General features: G+C 39.7%; 1 protein-coding gene and 1 pseudogene across 2 annotated transcripts in view; one reads left to right on the forward strand and one right to left on the reverse strand.

The window, feature by feature from the left end:
• The window catches only part of TTBK2 (tau tubulin kinase 2), a 136,197-nt gene extending 122,577 nt beyond the window's left edge, over positions 1 to 13,620 (reverse strand). For both annotated transcript variants that reach the window (XM_045822252.1, XM_045822251.1), the window contains exon 1: positions 13,489 to 13,620. The gene's annotated coding sequence lies outside the window, so the exon portion shown is untranslated. The remainder of the gene's footprint in view (positions 1 to 13,488) is intronic.
• Positions 13,170 to 24,158, forward strand: LOC123808627 (annotated as a pseudogene).
• Positions 24,159 to 24,843: the final 685 nt, after the last annotated feature.

The following is a 24,843-nucleotide window of genomic DNA, read 5'->3' on the forward strand; positions in this document are numbered from 1 at the left end:
TTCTTTTTCTTTTCCTTAAGAAAACAAATCCATTTTATTTACTTTTCATTAATTTTAAGTCCTTGAAGGGAACAACATTACACAGATTCTGTGTCCAATGGCCTTAGCAAGAAGGTTTTTGGGATTTAACATGAGCCATGCCACTGTTACTATGAGCACGAGTGACCTTTCCCCAGATTACTCCAGTTTTGTGCCGCTAGGAGTTGTTGTGTTTTTCTTTGCTTTGTACACATAAGCACATCTCTTGGAATAGAAAGAATTCAGTTTCTTCTTGAGCATAAACATCTTCAAGTTTAAGAAGAGCTGTGTGCTCCCTCTGGTTCCAGAGACCCTACTCATAGCCAGCAAAAATGGCCTTGGACCACAGCCTTCCAGACATACAGTATTTGTCGTTATACAAGTCCTGTTCCCGCAGGCCTCCACAGACTCCAAGATCTATCTCATTTGAAATTACCAGTGAAAAGATCATGGAACAAAGTGGTATCTTACATAGAATCCTTCAGAACACTGAAGTAAATCTAAGAATACACCTATTCCAACTAGGAAATGAACCCTAGGGGAAAAGCCCAGAATCCTTTAAGCTACCAAGGTACACTAGACTGCTTCTGAAATGGCTCCCCATGAACCCCATCTTGTGCTATTGATCCTCTTCTCTTGAGTGTGGGTGGATCTAGTGCCTTGTCTCTAATGAACAGAATACAGCAAAAGTGATAGGCTGTCACCTCCCAGATGTATTATAGAAGACTGTAGCATCTACCTTCCTCACATTCTCTTTGACTCTTCCTACTTGCTTGCACTGATGAAGTGAGCAGCCAAGGCAAGGCCCACATGGCAAAGAACTGAAGGCAGCCTTTGCTGGCAGTGCTGATTCCACTTTTAATAGGTATTGTATCAACATCTAGCAGGGAACCCAAGCCCTCAGTCCAACCACCCACAAGGAGTGAGCTTGGAAATGGATCCTTCTCCAGTTGAGCCTTGTGATGACTACAGTCTACCTTGATCTCAGCCTGTGACCAACCCTGAAACAGACTACCTAGATGAGTCACACCCAAAATTCTGGCCCAAAGACTGTGAAATCAGTAAGTGCTGCTTGGGTAATTTGTTATGCAGCAATAGATAACTATTATAATAATAGGCTTTGTTGGTATGGGCAACGGCATCTTAAAGTTGTACCTAAAGTATAGGTTCTTTTTGATTCCACATCATGAATTACAGTATATCTGAAAAATCGATGTAACTGGCTGCAGCACCAATGCTTTCAAATAATTCTTTGGGATTCATTTTTTCAATAATGCTAATAACAAAATTAATCAATCTTGGTACAATAATCCAGATACTACAGGAGAGCAACTAAATATCTTCTTCCTTGGCAATATCCTCAATGACCTAAAATAAAGGAGTAAAGAGCATGCTAATGAATTCAGACAATGATGCTAAATCTGGAGGTGCTGCCAAAACAGACCCAAATAAAATCAAAATATGGAAAGAATATACTAAATGGAGATTCAATTTGTAAAATAACATGTGGTGAAAATCATTTGAAACATTTGCTAGGTAGAAAAAGACTGAGAAGAAAATGGCTGGCAAATTAATAAGTAAGCACTGACAATCCCCTAGATTACAAACTCCATCAAGATGAAGACTATATCACAATCATTACATTCTCTGCCAAAATAAAAATTATAAACTTTACATTTTATCAATAGATATTTGATGAAGTAAACTAATTAGCTGAGAATGAAACATCAAACTGTATATAATTTAAAAGTCATAGATACGCATACAAAAATATAATAAAAAGATGAAAGGAAAATGAGAAATAAACAGAGAATGAAAATAATAAGAGGCACAAAAAGCAAATGGATAAAAAACTGTATAAGTATTCCAAAAACATAAACCAGACCAAGCTACACTTAATGGAGAGAAACCCTTGTAAGATATTATTTGAGAAATTAACATAACACTGCAGTGTGTTTACTGTCTTCTAACTTCAGGGGCCAGCCCTCTCTGTGAAATGGTGACTGAGACCTGACTACCTAGATTCAAATCCTGGCGGTATAACCAAGGGCCCATCACCTACTGTCTCTGTGCCTCAGATTCCTTATCTATAAAAAAGGGAGAACAACAGTGGCTATAGATTAAAAGTGAGAATACTAGTACATGATATCTGTAAAGTGTTTATCACAGTGCCTGGCACACTGACTGTGCTCAATAAGTAGTAGTTCATCATTCTGCATGCTTCTTATCCAGCAGAAGGGAAAACAGTCACATTTACAGACATAATACTGTCTAAAACAGTAACTGTACTGCCTGAATGTTAATGAAAGGAAATTACCATGTTTGATTGGGGGGCTTAGCATTTAAACCTATTATATAGCTACTATTTATCAAATTTATATAAAAGTGTTTCTGTCAACAAGAGAAAAATTACAACTGAGATATCAAATTAAGTTATAGCATTTGTATTACTATAATTTTGCTTTTAAAGTTAATAGAAAATTAGCTGATCAAAAAGGGAATAAAAAAACCAATGCCACCTACTATATTTCTAGATTGGAAAAAGTATAAATTAGATCCCAAATGTGTTTTGGCTTGAGGCAAATTTTGAGTACCTGCCTACCTAAAGGAAGGAAGCATTACCATAGTGAACATCAAATAAATATTTTAATGTTTTATTTTATTTATTTTTAGAGAGAAGGGAAGGGAGGGAGAAAGAGAGGGAGAGATACAATAATGTGTGGTTGCCTCTTGTGAGCCCCTACTGGGCGCCAGTGCTGGCCCAAAACCCAGGCATATGCCCTGACTGGGAATCAAACTAACAATGCTTTGGTTCGCAGGCCAGCACTCAATCCACTGAGCCACACCAGCCAAGGCAAGAAATTCTTTAAAAATAAAAAATTAGACTCTCATATACTGCTGGTAGGAACATACTTTGGAAAACAGTTCTATATTATAAAGCAAAGCTGAAAATATGTTCACCCAGTGACCTACTAACGTTTTTCCTAGGTATATATCCTACCAACACTCCTTTCTCTTGTGTACCAGAAAACATATTCAAGAATGTTCATAGCCATACTGTCCATAGATGCCAACCAAAATGTCCAGCAAGAGCAGAATGGATAAATTGTAGTGTATTCATACAGTAAAAAAAAAAAAAAGTATTAGTTTCCTACTGCTGACACACAAATTACCATAAATTTAGTGGCACAGCAACACAAATTTATAATCTTGCAGTTTTGGATATCAGAAGTCCTGGCTTCCCTAGGGCTAAAATCAATGTGTCAGCAAGGTTGTGGAAGCTCTAGGGGAGAATACCTTTCCTGGCCTTTTCCAGCTTCTAGAAGCTGCCTGCATTCTTAAACTCATGGCCCCATCCTCCATCTCCAAGCTAATATTGCAGCATCTTCAAATATCTCTCTCTGACCTCTGCTTCCTTCCATCATCACATCTTATTTTTCTCTGACAAAATATATATGCCTCCTTCTTATAAGGTTCCTTGTAATTACATGAAACTCACCTCTACAGGAACAAATTTAAAGGACACATGGACAAAAACTAGGGGGAGGGTGGTAATGGGAGGGAAGTTTGGAGGGCTGGGTGGATGGGCTGGATTGGGAGTAAAAGGGAGAAAACTGTATTTGAACAATGATTAAAAGGAAAAAAGAAAAAAAACAAAAGAAACTCACTGGATAATCAAAGATAACATCCCCATCTCAAGAGTCTTACCTTAATCACACCTGTAGAGTCCCTTCTGTCATATAAGGACGTATTGTACTCACAGGTTTCAGGAAGAACATGAATATTTTGGGGGGACCATTACCCTACCCACCACAAAAAAATATACTAAATTGAAAATGAAGAAACTACTGCTACACTGAACTACATGAATGACTCTCACAAAGGGTACTGAAAACAAAATCAAGCAAAACAAAAATATACATACAAGACCTTTTATATGAAGTTAAAAAATAAGCAAAACTAAACTATGTTAAATAGGGATACAAACATAGGTAGTAGTTAAGTCTACATAAAAAAATCAAGAACATGATTTTTCACAAAAATCACAAGAATGAATTCTTTGGGGGTAAAAAAGGGGGATGGTATCAGAGGAAGGGGTTTCTAAGATGCTGGTAATGTTCAATTTCTTCACAATTTGGCTTTACAATTATTCTTTCAGATATGTTTTAGGTACTCTATGAGTAATATATCTTATACAAAAAAAACAGTAACAAGTAACATAATCATATAAACAAGAGGTAGGGAAAGCAGATACAAATAGGCAACAACCACCTAGCAGTGAGACAGACAGCAGGAGACTGTCCCACCTATGTAAAGGTGAAAAGCCAGTTAACCTGTGATTTGAGCATGAGGCAGAAATCTAAGCTGAGAGTAAAGAAATAGGCTTAGAATCACATACACAATTTACAATGTCTGCCTATTAGGCTATGAATTTTTTAGCTCAAGAGCAGAACACTACTCATCTTCGTATTCTTAGTACTAGCATAATACTTATTACAGAACAACCTCCAATAAATTTTTAATGAATGGAAGAATGAGATGTCTTTCATCTCCTATATGACTGAATGAAATTAAGTAGTCCTCGAGCAAATAATTGAGTGTCAATTTGAAAATTCAACATATAGTCATTCAATAAATGTTATTAATACATTAAAGAATAGAAGTATAATGCATTGGACAGGGTGATCATACAAAGTTTCCCAGAAGAGGTAGGCATGATTCACAGTGGTTTGGTAAATTGCAAAATAGCCGCAAATTCCTTCCATTCCTCTATACCAGGTCTGTTTAGAAATAGTCCAGCCACTGTTAATATAACGACAACAGCTTGTGTGACATGATGTAACCTGGCAGCCAAGGAGAGTGGGCTGGAATGTGCATGCATGAACAATGATGACTTCACTGTACTAGTCAGTGGGGGCAATAGATGCCCTTGAGTGACCATGTGTACTGTATGGCTGTTGCATTCAAAATGACTGAGCAAGTAGAACAACAAATCTGCATTGAATTTTGCATTAAGTATGAACATTCCTCAACTGAAACTATTCCAATGATTCAGCTATGGGCAACTGGTGATTGGCAGCTTCATTAAAACAACATGCCTACATATGCATCACATCTCATTCAGAGTTTTTTGGGGAAACATCAAATCACCCAGGTGACTCAGTCCCCCTACAGCCCAGATTTGGCACCCTGTGACTTCCGGCTTTTCCCCAAAATAAAATCACCTTTGAACAAGAAGAGATTTCAGACTGTTAATGAGATTCAGGAAAATACGACAGAGTAGCTGATGGCAACTAGAGAACTGTGTGAGGTCCCAAGATGCGTTTGATGGGGACTGAGGCATCACTGTCCTATGTACAATGTTTCTTATATATTGTATTTTCTTCAATAAATGTCTCTATTTTTCATATCACATGACTGGATACCTTCTGAACAGACCTGGTATACTTCCCTTTACAATGTGACCTTGCTGCAATCCCATCAAGAGATAGCGTTTCTTTCTCCATCCTGAAAATTGGGGTTGGCTCTATGACTTGCTTTACCCAACAAGACATCAGCAAACATGACCCAGAAGCTTGAAAAGCACTTATGCACTGGAAATTTGCCCTCTTTTGCTGGTTTTGGGACCCAGATTGTGAAGAAATCTAAGCTGCCTCACTTGAGTGAGCCCAGACAAGACTGCCATTCTGCTGAGCCCAAACTGCCAACCCATGGAATAGTTGATAAATTATTATTTTCTAGCCTCTGAACTTTGGAATGGTTTGTTTCAAAGCAAAAGCTAACTGATGGAGGAGGTAAGGAAAGCCACGGAAGAGGAAATGAGCACAACATACAAGTGTATGGGTAAATGAATGTATACATTAGTCTAAATGGAAAAACAGTTCTGATTGTGGACAAAGAATACATAGACCTGAAAGGAAAACTGAGTTAAGACTAAAAATCAGGCTAGGAACAGGATGGATTTTATTCTATTTCAGTAGACAAGGGGGAGCCACTGAAGGACTTCAGAGCAAGGATAGGACATAATGCAAGAGGAAAGGAAGTCCAGTTAGGACTACTATAATCTAGACAGACTGAAGCAATAAAATTCAAAATTCTCCTACATTTGGGGGGAAGCTTGATAATTCACTAAATAGATAAGAGCATGGCTTTATAAATGCTACATATAGTTTATGTAAGACTCTGCTCTTTAACTGAAAAATAGAAAATTTATTTTAATCTCAATGGGAACAGTGCTAGAATTAATCATCAGACAAGCTTATGACGTGTCTAAAGGGTAAGAAAATATTTTTTACTCTATATTTGAACATAAGAATAATATAGAGATTTCTAATGATTCCATAACTGTGAAATATGATTCCTCTGAGATTTTAATATACCCACAATACCATTTCAGCTTCTGGCCTCCACAGTGTAACAGGGATAAGATTTACCCCCTACCTCAAACAACTAGAAAGACAAATTATATGAAATGAAACAATGGATTTTAGGCATGAGGCAACAGGCAGTACAGAACAGGGATCCCTAAGGGAAGGGATATAAATGAGCTAAGCCTTGTAATTGCCCCCACCTCACTGCCTAGACTCTAGGCCCTAGAGAGTTTCCAGGCCACAGCATAGGAATCGGGAACCCAGAGCCCTGGAATCTCCACGAGTTTAGGAGACAGATTTCAAAGTTTTGGGGGAGACCAAGGCAGGGCAGAACACTGGAAAGGAGAGCTGCACAAAGAATGAGCTATAGATATCTAGAGAGGGTTCCCCTTAAGGTTTTGGCTGAGTACTTATCAGTGCACGTATATGAGGAAATGATCAAGGCCAGGGAAAGGACCACTAGAAACAGACAGACAGAAAATTTGTGATGCTCACATAGGGCCATGAATAATTTGTATGCTCACCAGAGTATAAGAAGGGCCTTTCCCTGGCTGGGTGGCTCACTTCGCTGGACATCATCCTGTGCACCAAAGTTGCCAGTTTGATTCCTGGTCAGGGAACATACCCAGGTCATACCTAGGTTCAATCCCCGGTCAGGGTGCAGAGGGAAGGCAACCAGTCAATATTTTTCTCTCACATCAATGTTTCTGGGGTTTTTTTTTCTCTCTCTCTTCCCCCCTCCCTTTATCCCTCTCCCTTTCCTTCTCCCTTCCTCTCCAAAATCAATAAACATATCCACTGGTGAAGATTAAAAAATATGTATTTTGCTCTGGCTGGCATAGCTCAGTGGATTGAGCGCGGGCTGAGAACCAAAGTGTCGCAGGTTCGATTCCCAGTCAGGGTACATGCCTAGGTTGCAGGCCATGACCCCCAGCAACCTCACGCTGATGTTTCTCTCTCTCTCTCTTTCTCTCTCCCTTCCCTCTCTAAAAATAAATAAATAAAATCTTTAAAAAAATATGTATTTTTAAAAAATTGAGTCTTGAGTGAATCAAGGTTTTTAAAAAATAACTGCATCCCAGAACAAATCCCAAAAATATTTAAAGGAAAACAAACAAATATATTCAGCACACAGCAATTTAACATCATAAATGTCTAGCATCCAAACAGAAATTACCAGGGCTGCAAACAAGGTGAAATATCACTCAATAAAAAAAGACCCAGAAATAGTACAGATGATAGAATTGGCAGACAAGGACTTTAAATAGCTGTTATAAATATATTCAATACAGTTAAAAAAAAAAAAAAACCAGCATCCTTGGCTAGTATGGCTCAGTGGATTGAGCAACACCTGCAAACCAAAGGGTTGCTGGTTCAATTCCAAGTCAGGGCACATGCCTGGGTTGTGGGCCAGGTCCCCATTTGGGGGTGCACAAAAGGCAAACCACACATTGGTGTTTCTCTCCCTCTCTTTCTCCCTCCCTTCCCCTCTCTCTAAAAATAAATAAATAAAATATTTTAAAAAGAAACAGAAAAGCATGAGCATAAGGAGAGGAATGGAAGATATCTTAAAAATTAACTTCTAAACATGAACAGTATATTTCTGAAATTAAAGAAACATTGTATGAGATTAACACCAGATTAACCCCAGTGGAAAAGAGAATTAGTGAACTTAAAGATACAGAAAAAGGCTATCCAAAATGAAAGAGAAAAAGACAGAAACTAAACAGGATCAATGAGCTATGGGGCAACATCAAAAAGCTGACATATATTTGTGTGTGTACATATATATGAACATAGAGTCCCAGAAGGAGACATGTTTACCCTTTTATTTTGTTGTCAGTTATCGTAATCATGCTGTGTTATATAAAATTTCTCTCCACTCCTAGTAGATACGCATTTTAATTTCTGGAAACACTTACTGAACCCAGAGAGAGTCCATACTGAAGAAAAAGATATCTTGAATTTTCCAAATTTGATGAAAATTCTAAATACTATCCAAATACCACCCCACCCTGCTATCATTAAAGTAAAAGATCAGATGCTTTTCAAAGTCGCCATGGTCTGTTATGCAAATAAGTAGTCTTTGGAATACCTGAACCACATTCCAAAATTAGATTAAAATATAGTTAGATGCAGAGTGACTATCTCATATATCTCAAAAGTCAAAATAATACATTTTTCACATTATAAAAATTATTTAAATTATGATTTAAAATAAAAGAATCTGAGGTACAGACACATGTTTACAAAGAGTACACTCCAGCTAAATTTTTCAAGATATCTATTATAATACTAACGTAAACAACAGAAATAAGGGTAAAAATAGAAAAACCCCTGTGGAATTTTGTTTTTGTTTTAACCCATAGGTTTTAGCAAGAGCTTCTCTAAAGAATTAGTAAAAAGAGATGAAGATCTGTGAATAACTCTATGTTGCTGATAGCAAAAGAGAGAGAAAATTTAGTGAACACTAAAGTGTTTAGTGAACGCTTCCACTATTCCTTCTAAACTTTCACAGGAGGTAAAGTATACTTCCATCAGCATAGGGTATCTCTGAACTCAATAAATATATTCAAGAAAATGAAATAGCAATTACAAAGAAACTTTATAAGTCAGCATGGTTACAATTACTGACAACAGAAAAAAGTGCAAACAATCTAGTTCTCCTTTGCCTGGCTACCATCCTAACAACACATAAACAAATTCTTCTCTTATAGAAAATACAGTATAATTTACATGTCTAGATTGTAAGGAAAATACTAAATAAATAAGACCCTTCCTTGGGTAAAATCTACTGTGGCCAGTTTAACCAAACAAAGCATGTATCTATGATCCTCCCATTAAGACAAAGAAAAAAATCAATACAGAACCTTCTCTGTAATGACAGTCATTGTAACTGGATTTAAAGTATTTAATTTTCCCTTTTTAAAAAACAGCAAAACTGAGGCAAAGATAGATTAAGTAATAAGGTCCAATCATATGTTATAGTAGAGATGAAAATAAATTCAAATCTCATCTTGATGCATAATAAACAGTTCATGTTCATTTGTTTAGTAAACATTAAGAGGTTAGTGGCTATACTAACCTCATTTTCTAAACCAAAAAGTATATGCCAGCATATAAGGGATATATATTTTCTGATTTACAAATGCATTTATGATTTTTAAACTTACAAAGATATTCAAATTAGATCCTAATTGCTTCTACATTTAATTACTCCCCTATACAATGCCAGATTCGAGCTACAGAGACTCTAACTTCATACATGGAAGACCTTTATTGTAACCACACATACCCTCTTACTGGTAATGCCTAGTCTTAACTTCTGAGGTTCAAACAGAGTGTGAAAGCTAACATAGGAACTGTGTCAGGACTCAAGCAATGAGGCCTAGGAGAACCCAAGAGACCCATACAGGAGAGAGATGTGGACTGCTTAGGACAAAAGTTTTCAAAGTGTTCTGGCATTTTAAAAGGATCTGTCTAATGCTGTTTCAGGAGTTCCATGAACATTTAATTTTTATTAAAAAATTTTTATTTAAAAATATTTATTTGAGCCCTGGCTGGCGTAGCTCAGTGGATTGAGCACGGGCTGGGAACCAAAGTGTCCCAGGTTCGATTCCCAGCCAGGGTACATTCTTGGGTTGCAGGCCATAAGCCCCAGCAACCACACATTGATGTTTCTCTCTCTCTCTCTCTCTCTCTCTCTCTCTCTCTCTCTATCTCTCTCTCTCTCTCTCTCCCTCCCTCTCCCTCTCTCTCTCCCCCTCTCCCCCTCCCTTCCCTCCCTAAAAATAAATAAATAAAATCTTTAAAAAAATATTTATTTGAAATTATTTAACTACTTATAATATATCCACTAACCTCTGAATCTGGTAGAATAAATTTAAAAAATACTGTTTTTGTGGTTAATAAAAAAAGAAGTGGGACCCACCCTGAACCCACCTCCCTCCCAGACTGTTAGGTCTATCTGTTAATATGTTCATGTGGTAGTCTGCATTTTGTTTTCATAATACTTGGAACACTTATAATTCCTTCTTCTATAACTGTCTGCTCCCACTGTCTGATAAGCTCCAAAAGTGAGATCATTTGTCTTCCTCACTGCTAAATCTCTAACCCCTGGCACAGTTCCATGGCAGATGCTTAACAAATATTAATAATAAATGGATGAGTCTATTGCAATGGTTCTAAAGTGATATAATCTGGTTCAGAAAGGCTAAGTTAAGGTGGCAGCAGTGGAAATGGAAAGGAGACGTTTTCTGCTTGTAGAACCAAGAGCAGAAAGCCAAAAAATAAATAAAGGTATGAGATTTTTGAGGTAAGATAACTGATTAAACAGTGATATTTTCATTTATAGAATTAAAGAAATTAAAAGACAGCTGACTTTTGCCTTGGACCTGTTGACTTTTTCAAATGTTAGACAAGGAGCAGAAACAAAGTCCTAATCTACTTATATCTACCGTGTGATTTAGCCTCCAGATGATTTTTTCAAATCAAATTTCATGGGAGGTAAGGCTCATATTTTTCTCTTTAGTTACTCATTTTTTCCTACTTTATGCCCCCTCATCTGTGCTTTATATGTCATTGAAAAATGTTGTTAAAACCATTTTGGAGCCCTGGCACATGTGGCTCAGTTAAGCTGGAGTGTCATTTCATAACCAAGAGGTTGCAGGTTCAAATCCAGATCAGGGCACATATCTATAGTGCAGGTTTGACCCAAGGTCTGGGGGGAAGCAACCCATCAGTGCTTCTCTTCATCATTGATGTTTCTCTCAATGTTTCTCACTCTCCCTTTTAGAGTGAGGGGGAGGGAGGCAGAAAGAGGAGAGAAAACGTCAATGGGTGAGAGATACATCAATCAGTTGCCTCTCAAAAAACCCCCAACTGGGGACCTGGCTGACAACCCAGGCATGTGCCCTGACTGGGAATTGAGCAAGCGATCTTTCAGTTTGCAGTCCAGTGCTCAATTCACTAAGCCACACCAGCTAGGGCTATAGAAGATTTTTTTTTAAGTGGGGGAAAGAAGTGAACTATATTCCCCATTAATTCTCAAAGGCCGTTCTATTTTGCTAATCAATTCAGCCCCCACTAATTCAATAACGGTCAATAAGTGTCTTAGTTGGATGGTTCCAGCTCAAAGTCTCCCAAGAGCTGTAATCAGGTAGTTATGTCTATACATTACTTTTTAAAGTTATAAAACTTAAAATGAATTGCCTGCCCCCTGACCAAAGTTAGATTTAAATTCCATGATCGGGAAACTCGGCTCCAGAATACTCATTTACTTTGAAAAGCCAGCATTCTATTGCTAATTGTCACATTTTAGGGCATTTTTTAATGTTAAATATCCTCAAAAGTTGTCTAAATTATACCACTTCAGTTCTAACACTACACTTAAAGACATTTGAAGGCCTATATAATTGAGTTCAATTTGCTAATGCAAATGAGCCTAATCTCGTGAAGATTTCCTGAGGCATTAAAATTATCAGTATTTAAAAGAAAGTGAAAAGACACAAAAATCTTAAGTCATATAATACAATAGAGAATTCACTAAATTATGTATTAACCATTGTACAAGGTAAGTGAGCAAGAGATATTATTCTTAGCCCTCTACTGAAGATCAAATTTGTTTCAATCTGATAAGACAGCTAGGGACTTCAGATTCTTTCTCTTTTCCTGAAAGAAGAAAAGGTGTTTCCTAATATTCCATCAAAAAGGGAAAATGTTACAGAAACTTTCATTTATAGCCATGTCTCAAACATCCTTTTGGTGCCTTGATAAAAATGCACCATACAGGAAAACATAAGCTTCTAAATTAAGGGAAATTCCTTTCAGTATGTTTTCAATTTAAATAGCTCATAAACTGCCATCCAAGTATATGCACTTAGTATCTGAAAATTTTTTAGAGTTAAGATGAATTCAAGATTAGTCATATTAAGTAATATTTGTCATCCTTACTGATTCTTTATAAAAAAAAATAACACAGCACTCAATCACCTCAATAGTTTAAAATAAACCTCCCATCTCCCCTCCCCTCCAAATGAACGTTATTCTATTACATTTAGTCAAAAGAAAACAGCAAACACATTTTTGTGGTCTCTCCTGGCAAATCCGTGTTTTAGAAACCAATGCAACTGTTATTAATGGCTGAGAACCAAACACTAACAAAACACAGAATGGAAACCTCCGAGTGTATGTGTACATGTGCCCATTCATAATAATGTGATCCTCGTATATGTATACAAAAACTCAATTTCTACTTAATACCAAAACATCTTTACATAATACACGGGTTACAATAAAACTGCCCTCTTTTAATGTTCAAAGAAAGAACAATTTCTAAAGCTAGCGATGAGAGGAGTTAATACCGGGACTGCTGCCACCTATCAACTTTAATTCAAAGCAAAGTACAACTCAATGTCATTTTTACCTCTAATGCAGCCACGACTGGAACACAATTAACTTCGCTATGGGATACTTTATCCTGGCATCCCAATGGACTATTTACTTTTCTGGTATGCATGGGGTCCCTCCCACAGTAATTCAAGGTGTTCTACATAATCTTAGTCAATCAAAGCAAATGGCTAGCAAATCCCTCAGGTCAATACTTAGCACCCTAAGTAACAAAGTCAGGGCCTTCGTTGCCGCTACTACACAGCAAACATTTTACAGGCCCATGCCCCCTCTTGTTACATTTGGGGAGGCGGGGTAGGAAAGAAGCGCTCAGTATAGCTTGAGAAGCCTGTGCTCAGTCCTGGTACCAGAAGCAGCAAGAATACAAGTGATATGTGGGTCACTCACAGAGAGACAAACAAAACGAAGCTTCATGACCCTCCAAGTTCAATGAAGACATCAAAGCCTCTGGGGAAACGGAACGCAAGCCTTCGGGGACACGGGAGAGAAGGAGACGATCTCCAAGGTGCCTGGGTCTGGCACGTGTCCGGGGCGTGGGCAGCGCCCGAGCAGTCGCCCGTCCCCTTTCCCTTCCCACCAGGGTCGGTCCCTTAGCGAGCGAGTCGGCCAGAGGAGGGGGTCAGAACTGGGGGAGGGCGGGGCCCTGGGCTCCACCGGCCGCGCCCCAGGGGCTCCAGGGGGTGTGTCCTACCTGGGCCAGGGCGAACGCAGGGGTTTCGGGCGGAGGGCTGGCGTCGGCTCAGGACCGGGAGCCGCAGGTATCAACCCTCCGCTGGAGGGACCGCCGCCGCCTGCCCATCCCCCGCCGCCAACTGCGGCGGGACCCGAGAGCAGCTTCGAGGCCGGCCGGCCGTCCGGGCAGTCCCCCCTCGGGTACCGTCCGCGTTTACTGGTGGCGGCGGCGACGGCTGCTGCTGGTACGGTTGCTGCTGGCCACCCTCCGTCGCTGCTCTTGCTCCAGCCCCCGCTCCTCCTTCTGCCGCCGCCGCCGCCGCCTCGTCCCCACCGCTCCCATCGCCGCTGCGGCGACTACTGCAGCGCCCGCTGACCCGACCCGACGTTACTCTCCCCCTTCACAAGCCAGCACAACCTAGCCCACTAGGCCTGCCAGTGCGCACGCCCACCTCTCCATCACGGGTGCTGATTGGAGAGCGGGGCACAAGCCTGCCACGTCGTTTGGCTGGCCCCATTGCCTATCATGAAGGGGGCGGAGAGTCAGGCAGAGAGCGTATCCGCCCCCCACCGGAGAGTCGTCGCTATCTTCAGGTTTGCCTGAGAGGCCAAGTTACCGAGAAAGGAGCATCACAATAGCTGTGCTCATGCGCGCGGGCATTCTGGGCCTCGTAGTTCCATTCACAACCGCAGCTACGCACCGGTCCAGAGGGGAGAAATAGGGTTTCTGAAACTAGTGGTTGGCGCACAGTGGTGTCTTACAACTTACGTGGTTGTTCTGTAGAAGTGTGGTTGTGACCGCAGGGTTGGGCTTTTGATTAGAAATCGGTAATGTCTTGTCACGATACGAATTGACATACTCTAAGGCAGTCGCGAAGGGCCCCAAATCGCGAGGCTCTACCGTGCGTCTTCCTCAGAACCGGAGCTGCCAGGATCTGGCAAATTGGCGCTGTGCCCAGAACCGCCTCACGGGAAGCTAATTGCTGGTGGGTGCTGGGGAAAGGCCTAAAAGTGTAAGGAGGAAAAGAGACCAAGAGCCTGGAAAGGAGTGTCAGCCTGGACCCCGGAATATTCTTACGGTTTATACAACCCACGAAGAATGAGATTTAATTCCCTTTTTGAGACACCGCCTGCCAAAGTTTCAATGAGCAAGCCCCTGGGGACCGGTATGGGATTCTAAGCTATAGAATGAGGGAGTCCCTTGAAGAATTTCAAAGAAAAGTGAAGAGGGCAAATCAATGAGACTACGTGGGATACATTTGTATCTGGTGTTGTGTTAAGCTGTTTGGTATGAACAGGAAGCCCTAAAATGAAACCCCTCTCCCATCCCTACCCACCAAGTTACAGGAGGAGGAAAAAAAACCCCAAAGAGGTTAAAAAACTTTCCCAAGACTAGAAAACTAATTTGTGGCAGAACCAAAACTCAGGTCTCTTTAACCTCTGGTGTCCAATTGTTTGTTTTTATTATCACAATGACTCCCTGGAGTCTACCGTGGACTGAAAGAATTCAATGAATTATGATCTTTGTTTTACTTTAAATCATTTTCTTCACTCAAATGAGATTACAATTAAAACCGATTAAGAAGATAAAAGGGTTTGAGCATGTAGATAAAATTTAGCGCTGAAAAAAATATATATATATAAAAGGGTTAAATATGAATACTATATTCAATCTCAGAATGGTTACAGAATCTGTTTCTTGTTAAGGAAATGCCACAGCCTCTTGACATTCTTTAAAACAACAGCAGGCACCTTTACTGTCTGTCAGGTCTAGATCCTTGGATAAAAAGCAGGACAAAATGTACATTAAATGCAGTTGCTGATACAGCTTAAAGAAGTTGCCAAATTGTTGCTTTTCCACTGATTGAAACCACAGTTGCTTTTTCCATTACTTTGTCTAAGAGAATATAGATCACTTCAGAGTATTGTCTGGGCAAGTAATTTGAATTGGAAAGGATTAGAGTTTCTGTAAATACTTTTCCTTAAACTAAAGAAGATTATAGGGGTAAATATCCAGCAATATTTCAAATAGCTATTCTCTACTTGAAGAGAATATTTTACATTCACTCAGCAAATATAGTGTGTCCTCTTCAAGCTATCCAAATATATGTTATCATAGGTAAGGGTTTTAATTAATTTACACACAGAACCATTATTGTTTATTTTAAATGAGTCGGTAGGTACTCTAAATGATGGAAAGATGATTATTATAATTGTTATTTTATGACCAACTCCCATATGCAAATCCACGAAGGATAAGATAGAGTATGTGAGAAAGTGGTCCAGTAGCTATATGTAAAAGTCTTAAAAGTGCCGTGAAGAGGGAAGTGTTCTACATGAGTATTTTGAGAATAGGGCTGCAGTGTATCGCAGGATGGGAAGTTTAAGAACGAACATACCGTGAAAGTTAATGCCACATTGGTAGGACTCTTGGGATGGTGGACTGCTCAAGGAAATCAGCTTCCCAGGCCTCTCTTTTTTTCTGGTGCTCCCAGATATAGATATAGATATAGACATATAGATATACAGATAGAGATAGATAGATAGATAGATACAGATAGATACAGATAGATAATTTTTTTTAGTTAGGCTAAATAGAAAGGTAATATATTATTCAAGAGTTGGTACCAGAATTAAAATATATTTAAAAATAGAGAAATGTGGTAGTCAGCCTCTAAGGCCCATAATGATTCATGCATCCTGGTACACAATAGACCTTCCCGGACTGACAGGGCTGACTTGTGTATCCAGTATGTTCTTTCACAAATTATGATGTGTAAATTCCAAAGCTAAGTCATAAAAGACTTTGCAGTTTCTGCTTTATTCTCTCTTGGATCACTGACTTAGAGGCCAGTTGCCATAACATGAGGACATTCAAGCAGCCAGTTGCAGTGGGCACCTGGCAAGGACCTCGGTCATTACAACAACTGTAATCAGCACCATCTTGCAAGCAATGTTAATAAGCCATTCTTAGAAGTAGATCCTCCGGCCCTGGCCAAGCCTTCAAAGGACTGCAGGCCCAACTAGCATCCCATGTGCCACCTTGTAAGAGATATCATAAGCCAGAATCACCCAGCTAAGCCACTCCCAAAATCCAGACATACAGAAACTATGTGATAATAAAAAATGTGTACGGTTGCTTTAAGCATTAACTTTTGGGGGCAGTTTGTCATCCAGCAATTGATAATAGAGTAAGATTTGCAAAAAAAAGTGAGGATGAAGGGAGAAATGATTCAAGTCTATAGATGTGTGCCCTGGATAACTGAATCTGAAAGAGCAATACTCTGATCTCGGATCAGTCTTAGAACATATTGAAGGACAATAAGCAAAGTTCGGATTTATACTGAGTTCTAACATGGGACAGAAAAGCTTTCAAAAGCTTTTCTCCTAGCACTGAATAAAGAACACACTGGAGAATCCCTTTCTTCTTTCCCTTATCTTCCATTTATGGCCTCCTCCACCTATCTTTAGATCTTTCCATTTCACTCTTGAAAAGAAAATCTCATGTTGTACACCTATAACTGATATATGTTATATGTCAATTATCGCTCAATAAAAAATCTCAGAATTGTACATTTTAAATGGGTGCATTGTATGGTAACTTATAGATCAATAAAACTGTATAAAAACTGCACAGTCCTTTGAAACATGAAACTCAATAGTAAACTGCTTCTCCAGTGCTTTCACAAACCAACAAACAGCCCTGTTTTTCAACCTTTTATCAATCTAACCAGTTTCTATTTAAATATTACTTAATCTCCTAAACAAAAAATTTTAGAAACTATTAATGCCACTACTCTTCTGGACAGTGGGAAAACAAATATGAATAAAGTCAGTCTCTTTGCCTAAGAATTTTACAATAGATTAGCAAACATGCAAATTCTATCATAATACAATGCAATAACTGCTTTAATATATGCATATTATGTAACATATATAGATGCTCTAGAATAGGGGTCAAATGCCCCTGCAGGCCAACTCTGTGGGGTCTTCTGAGATTTTGCTTTTTCCATTGCTGAAAAAACTAAAATTTAAAACCTTTAATTCCCATTGACTAGAATAGAAAGTTTATAAATAGATTAAAATACATTTAATATATAAGTGGCATCTCAAATAAATCTTCCTTTATAGAAATTGTGTTCAGATAACAAGTCATTTGAAAAAATATAAATATAAAATTGAACCACAGGGAGAAATAATTCCAAATAGATCAGAGATCTAAATGTAAAAAATGAAACCATACAATTACTATGAGAAAACATGGATGAATTCCTTTAAACCTGGATGTGAAAAGAGGCTTTCTTCTAACTCTGACCCAAAATTCAGAAGTAATGAAAAAAAAAATTTAACTCAACTACAAAAACTTTAAAGATATTTCATGGCATGAAGCACCATAAATAAGTCAAAGTGACTAAGAAAAATATTTAGAATGTATATCACAGATAAAGAGCAAATATCTTGAATATATTAGAAAACTAAAAGAGTTTGTCCACTTTCTAAAGGCTGCCAATAAATATCCTTTGGTTCTTGTCCCTCTTTTTGCATCTTCCAAGGCAGCAGCACCAGTGGGCCAAGTCCTCTGACCCACTCTTTGGCCCCCCTCTTCAACTTTTAAGGACTCATATTAGATTGGGTCCACCTGGGTATTCCAGGATCCTCTCTCCAACTCTAAGTCCACACCCTTAATCACATTTCCAAAGTCTCTTTTGCCAGGTAAGGTAACACATTTGTAAGTTCCAGGTTGTTACAAGGAAATCTTGTGTAGGGAAGGAAACATTGTTCTGCCTACCACCACCAGGGAGAGTTAAGAAAAACTTTCAAGAAAAAGTAACGAGTTCACTCTCAAATTTTCTTGTAACTTTTAATTTGCATTCATTATATTATTCATTTACATATTCTACATATTCTATCTTTTATTAATTTTTTTCAATGATCTCTGAACTTTTTATTGGCCTCCTGCCCTCCCTTGAATGGGTACCACACTTCTACTGCCTTTAATGCTGCTGAACTTTGGTGGTGGTGTCCTCAGACACCACATTTCAGTCCACAATCCTGCCGGTGGTGAGTTTTTTAGTAGATTTTATGGAGTGGTTGTTGTCAAGGGCAACATCAAGATTGAAGTTCCCCCCTTCTTCCAACAGATGGTAGTAGGTAGTGGTCTCAGCCTCCAGCTTGACCTGGATGTTCAGTAGGACCTCATATTCCTGGGCCTAGCACTGGCCCTCTGCCCAGTTCTGGGCCAGATGACTCCGGGTGCAGCAGGATCCCACTGAGCTGTTCCATTTGCATGGCACAGTGTGTCTCCTCCTCCCTCAGGCTGTTCTCCAAACTGGCCTTCAGGTTTCTCATTGAGCCCAGGTCTATCTCCAAGGACTGGACAGTATATTTCAATTCTGTGAGTGTCATCTCAGCAGCTCCCATCACAGTGGTCTGCGAGGTGACCACTCGTTCCTTGCTCTACTGAGACAAGTCCTTGTCTATTGGGTTGGCAAAAAGTTCATGGGTTTTTTCCCATAAAATATATGACACATTTTTCATTTTGACCAGTAAGTTTATTGGTTTGAGTATTTTGGCTATATCCCACCTGGTATAATATTGATTATTCTCAATGTCTCAATTTGATTGATATCAACTTCAAGTGGTTTACCTGACTGTGTAGCATTGTCCAGTGAGAAATCTCCAGTGTGAAACTTCACAAACCACTTTTGATACATTTGATTAGTCACAGCACCTTCTCCATATACTGCATAAACCTTCTTTTGCATTTCAGTTGTATTTTTACCTTTCTTGAAATAATAAAGTGTAACATGCTGAAAGTGCCGCTTATTTTCTTCTACCTTCTATATTAAAATGGCTACACAAAAATTCACCAATTTTGACTTCTCAAGATGGTGGCATAGGTAACATGGCTCACCTCCTCACACAATGACATCAAAATTACAACTAAAATATAGAACCACCACCACTTAGAACTGTCAAAAATAGAGTTGAATGGAAGTTTGACAAATACGAAATTGAAGAAACCACATCCATCAGACTGGTAAGAGGGGCACAGACACAGAAGAGGTTGGTTCCACATCCATGTGTGGTGGATAAAAATTTGGGAGGGACAGTCCACAAAAGACAAATCCATATTACCTCACTTATGACTAGAATCTAATGAACAAAATAAACTAATGAGAAAAATAGAACCAGAGACATGGAAACATGGAATAGACTGATGGCTGTGGGTTGGAGGAAGGGTGGAATGGTGAAAGGAAGGGGAAGGGACTAGTCAAAGAACATGTATGAAGACTCATGGACCTGGACAGCGGAGAGGGGACTGACTGAGAGCAAGAGGGGTGGGCTGGGTAGAGGGTGGAAAAAAGGAAAAAATTAGGACAACTGTAACAGAACTAACAATAAAAAATAGAGAGAAAAAAAAGAATGTTTTGAGACACCTCCCAACCAAAAATAAAATAATAAGTCAAACACACAAAAAATTCAGGAAGGGTATATCAGGAGCAAGGAGTCTCAGCCCCAACCAAGGTTCCAGTGACAGGAAGGTAAGTCCGCATAACTTCTGGCTTCAAAAACCAGTGGGGATTGAGTTGGTAGAAGAAACTTCTGGAGTTCCAAGCAGTTCCTTTTAAAGAATCCAAACACAGACTAAACCAGACTCACTCCCTCTGAGCTCCAGCACTGGGGTAGCATCTTGAAAGGCACCAGTGGCATACAGGGAGAAACTGAAGTGTCTGGATCAAGGCAAAAGCTAGGGACAGCTTTCTTCCAGACAGCAAAGGGAGCAGAGGCAATGGATCAAGACAGGGAGTCATAGCAGCTCTACCTAATACATAGAGACAAACACAAGGAAGCTGTCAAAATGAGGAGACAAAGAAAGACGGCCCAAATACAAGAACAGATTTAAACTCCAGAAAAATTACTAAACAAAATGGAAAGAAACAATCTATCAGACGAAGAGTTCAAAACACTGGTTATAAGAATGCTCAATGGACTTAGTGAGGACCTCCATAGCATAAAAAAGATCCAGTCAGAAATGAAGGACACACTAATTGAAATGAACAATTTACAGGGAAACAACAGTAGAGCAGATGAAGCCAATAATTGAATCAATGATTTGGAACATAAGAAATAAAACAACCAATCAGAACAACAAACAGAAAAAAAATCCAAAAAAACAAGGATAGTGTAAGCAGCCTCTGGGACAACTTCAAATATTCCAACATTTGCATCATAGGAGTGACATAAGGAGAAGAGACAGAGCAACAAACTGAAAATCTGTTTGAAAAAAATAATGAAAGAAAACTTCCCTAATTTGGTGAAGGAAATAGACAAGCAAGTCTAGGAAGCACAGAGAGTCCCAAACAAGATGGATGCAAAGAGGTCCACACTGAGATACATCAGAATTAAAATGCCAATGTTTAAAGATAAAGAGAGAATCTTCCAAGCAGCAAGAGAGAAGCAGTTAGTTACCTACAGGGGAGTTCCCACAAGACTGTCAGCTGATTTCTCAAAAGAAACTTTGCAAGCTAGAAGGGATGAGCAAAAAATATTCAAAGTCACGAAAAGCAGGAACCTATAGCCAAGATTGCTCTACCCAGAAAAGATATCATTAGCATTGAAGGGCGGATAAAGAGCTTCCCAGACAAGAAAAAAACTAAGAGTTCATCATCACCAAACTATTAATTATTATATGAAATGTTAAAGAGACTTATTTAAGAAAAAGAAGATTAAAACTATGAACAATAAAATGGCAATAAATATGTATCTAGCAACAATTGAATCTAAAAAAAAAAAAACAGACTAAGCAAACAAGAACAGAGACAGAATCATGGATATGGAGATCTTTTTGATGATTGCCAGATGGGAGGATATGTGGAGGAATGGGTGAAGAGGTGAGGGGATTAAGAAGCACAAATAGGTAGTTACAGAATAGCCATGGGGATGTAAAACACAGTGTAGGAAATGGAGTAGCCAAAGAACTTATACCCATGACCAATGGATGTGAACAAGGTGAGGATTGCCTGAGGCCATAGGGGGTGCTGGGGGGGTACTGGGGGGGGAAGGTGAAAAATCAGGACAAGTGTAATAGCATAATCAATAAAATATAATTTTTTTAAAAAAGAAGTACAAAGGTAGTTACAGAATAGTCATGGGAATGTAAAGTATAGTACAGGAAATGGAGAAGCCAAAGAACTTACGTGCATGACCCATGGGCATGAACAACGGTGTGGGGACTGCCTCAGGGATGGGGGCTGTGGGGGGAGGAGGAGGGCAAGGGGGAAAAATTGGGACAACTGTAATAACTTAATCAATAAAATATAATTTTTTAAAAATTCACCAATTTTGATGTTTTTTAAAAATGCACACTGATATGACAGCTGTCACAATACAATCTAACTAAATTGTTTTAAATGAAGTTAAGGACAATTAAGTGTTACTAGAGCCAGCTTATAGAAAACCAAATGAACTTTTTGGCCAACGTAATAGCTCCTTCTGAGCTGGTTCATCATACTGGGCCACGATGTCTGCCATGATCTTGCCAAAGACCTAAGGTTTGGAGCTAACCAACCCCACAGTCAACCCAGAGTTGGCAGTCTGGTTTTGTAGACCATTTACTTCTTCTTCATGGCCCTGAAAAGCAGCTCCTCCTTAAAAGCCTTGATCTCTGTCTCCAGCTGCTGCCTAATTAGCAGCTGGAGGGTCATCAATGACCTTTCAGAGCCCATTGATGTCACTTTCCACACACTGGTTTTGGCGAGCTTTGTCTTATGCTTGACCCTGGAGTCAGCAGCAGCAATCTGGGTACTGCCAATCTGCATTACGATGCAGGCATTGTCCACAGAACTTGGAAAGATCTGAGCGCTCAGGTCTTCGATGGTCTTGAAATAATGCCCCCAGTCTCTGACCTGGGATCCCTTCTTCTCTAAGTGTTCCCTGCTTTTGCTCTCCAGCCTCCTATTATGAGTCTCCAGAATTCTCACCCTCTCCTGAGAGCAGGCCAAGGGGTCATTCAGGCATTGCATAGTCTCCTCTCTCTGGATGCCCCCTATGCCTGCCAGATCCTTGACCATCTCCACAGTCAGACCACTGGATCCCCAGCTGCTCCAAATGCTGGTGGAGTGGGACATGGAGATCCAGGATCCCAAGCCCCAGCACCTGCATAAACACTGGCTACACTGCTGGCCAGCTGAACTTGGTGACTGAACAACTGCACAGAGCCCAGGGTCCGGTAGTTTGTGGAAAAGCTGGAGTGAGCACTGAAGCTTGTGTTGTCTAGGGAGGAAGGCGAGAGGCCAAGACTCAGGTTCCAGCAGCAGTTGCTTTTGTTAAATTTGTAGCGTCAATTATTTAATTTTATGTTAAAAGTTAGGGATTCCTTCAAGAAATAGCTGTGAATCCCTATAGTTTGTATAATCTTTGCTAAGAATTATAACCAAAAATTTAAAAAATCAAATCAGGCTTATTTTGATGCTCCCTCAATTGTTGCTTTGACCTCATGCCATTTTATACATTGGACAGTAACTGTGTTGGCCTTTTGCAAATTATAAAGCCCTACCCTGCAGGAGTAAACTTATTACCCTTTTCATAGTGCCTACTCTAAAGTCATGCATACACAATAATGAGAAAATGACAAGAATCCAGAAGTAAACAATTGCGGGTGTCCCCTGCCTTAAACTATACCAATTCACCCAAGTATTAAGCCCTCACTGACCATAAAACTGAGTTCTAGTATCTCCAAATCCACAAGGAAGAACACAGAGAGCAAGAAAGCAATAGGGCAAGACAGGAACCTGGAAAAAAGTGAACATTTAAAAGGCAGATAGTGGGACAGATTCAGGAGAGACCACTGGATGGGGCAACTTGACGGGCATGAAAGGGCTCCCGCCCGGGCTCCAGGCTCACTATCCCTCGCCCCTCACTGCGCTGTTTGCTTCTCCCCCAACGCTCCTCCTGAAAGCATCTCAGCACAGTTTGGTTTGTTTTTGGCTGCCCCTCACCTATTCTTTCCTGACAGAAAAAACCCTTGTCCACTCTAAAATGTCAGAGAGATAATTTGGCAGTCCATCTTCTTTATTTCTGCTTTTGTTTGTTTGTGTTTAATAGAGAATAAACACACATGGTTCAATATTCAAAAGGTATCAAATACCATCCACACCAATGTAAGTTGAACAAGAAGACTGATAGAACAAAATTGATTCCTGAGCCATGGCCACCGGTGTTGCTGTGGCTGTAGGGCTCCCCTGTCCCTGGATGAATTGCTGGGAAGGTGATGCTGAGAGGACCGATGAGGAGCTGGAAGAGGAAGATGACGAGGAACTAGATGAAACCCTGTTAAAGAGACTCGGGTCTGATGGAGATGTTTCCAGAGAGGAACCATTCCACAGCCAAGACACTTTTGATCTCTCCCTCGTTATGGCTCAAAAAATGAACAGGTTTTCCAGGGCTGCCTTGTGGATTGGGACAACTTCCATCGTGATCTTGGTTATTCCTGTTGTTTTTGAGACTAAGTTGCAAATGGAGCAACAGCAGCAGTGACAGATACTTCCGGGGCCTAACACAGGGCTGTCAGGAGGAGTGCCAGGGGCTCTACCTTCACTTCCTGGAAAGATCTACATCGTTACTGCTCTATCTGACCTGTCTTGGCAGAAGTTTGAACATTCAATAGTGTTTGAACTGCTGATTTAAAAAAACAAAAACAAAACCTTGAGTACATTGACCTATCTAAAGCTGGTTGGGAGAACTTTCCCCATGTTGTCTCACAGAGAGACTCCCCTTTTGTAACTGTGCTCTCCAAGCTATCGTGACTTACCTCTTCTGTCCTCACTGAAACCAGAGTGCGACAATGCAGTGTTACTCCTGCTCTGGCCATTCCATGTCTTTTGCTAAATTGATTCTTGACCAGATCTCCTCAGCATCTCATTGTGCACACCATTGTGCACACCCTGACTATTATTGACTGCTTTGTTTTGATGTTCATACTATATGAAATATAAAATGTATCACTGCTGTAGTGTATGAGCAGCCACTGTGAACTTCTATGTATGTTGGAAAGGAGGCAGGGCTGGCAGCAGCTTAAACCACAGGGTAGGGACTGTGCAGGGCAGAGCAGGAGCTTACCTTCTCTTCCCATTTTGGCTGTTAGGCCTATGTGTGTATCTAAGAGAGTAAAAAAAATCAGTGCTCACTTTTGCATTTAAATATTAAAAATGATTCCAACAGAAAAAAACTGATTCCCTTGAAATATGGTATTGGCAGGGAGCTCTACAGACTCCACCAGAAAGACAAACAAGAGGGTCCTAGAGCAAAATAAGTCAGAAACATTGCTAGAGGCAAAAATGAAAAAACTGAAGCTGTTCTACTTCGGTCACTT

Source organism: Phyllostomus hastatus, unplaced genomic scaffold, assembly GCF_019186645.2.
Source record: "Phyllostomus hastatus isolate PE091 unplaced genomic scaffold, TTU_PhHast_1.1 phas_scaffold_501, whole genome shotgun sequence".
Lineage (NCBI taxonomy): Eukaryota > Metazoa > Chordata > Mammalia > Chiroptera > Phyllostomidae > Phyllostomus > Phyllostomus hastatus.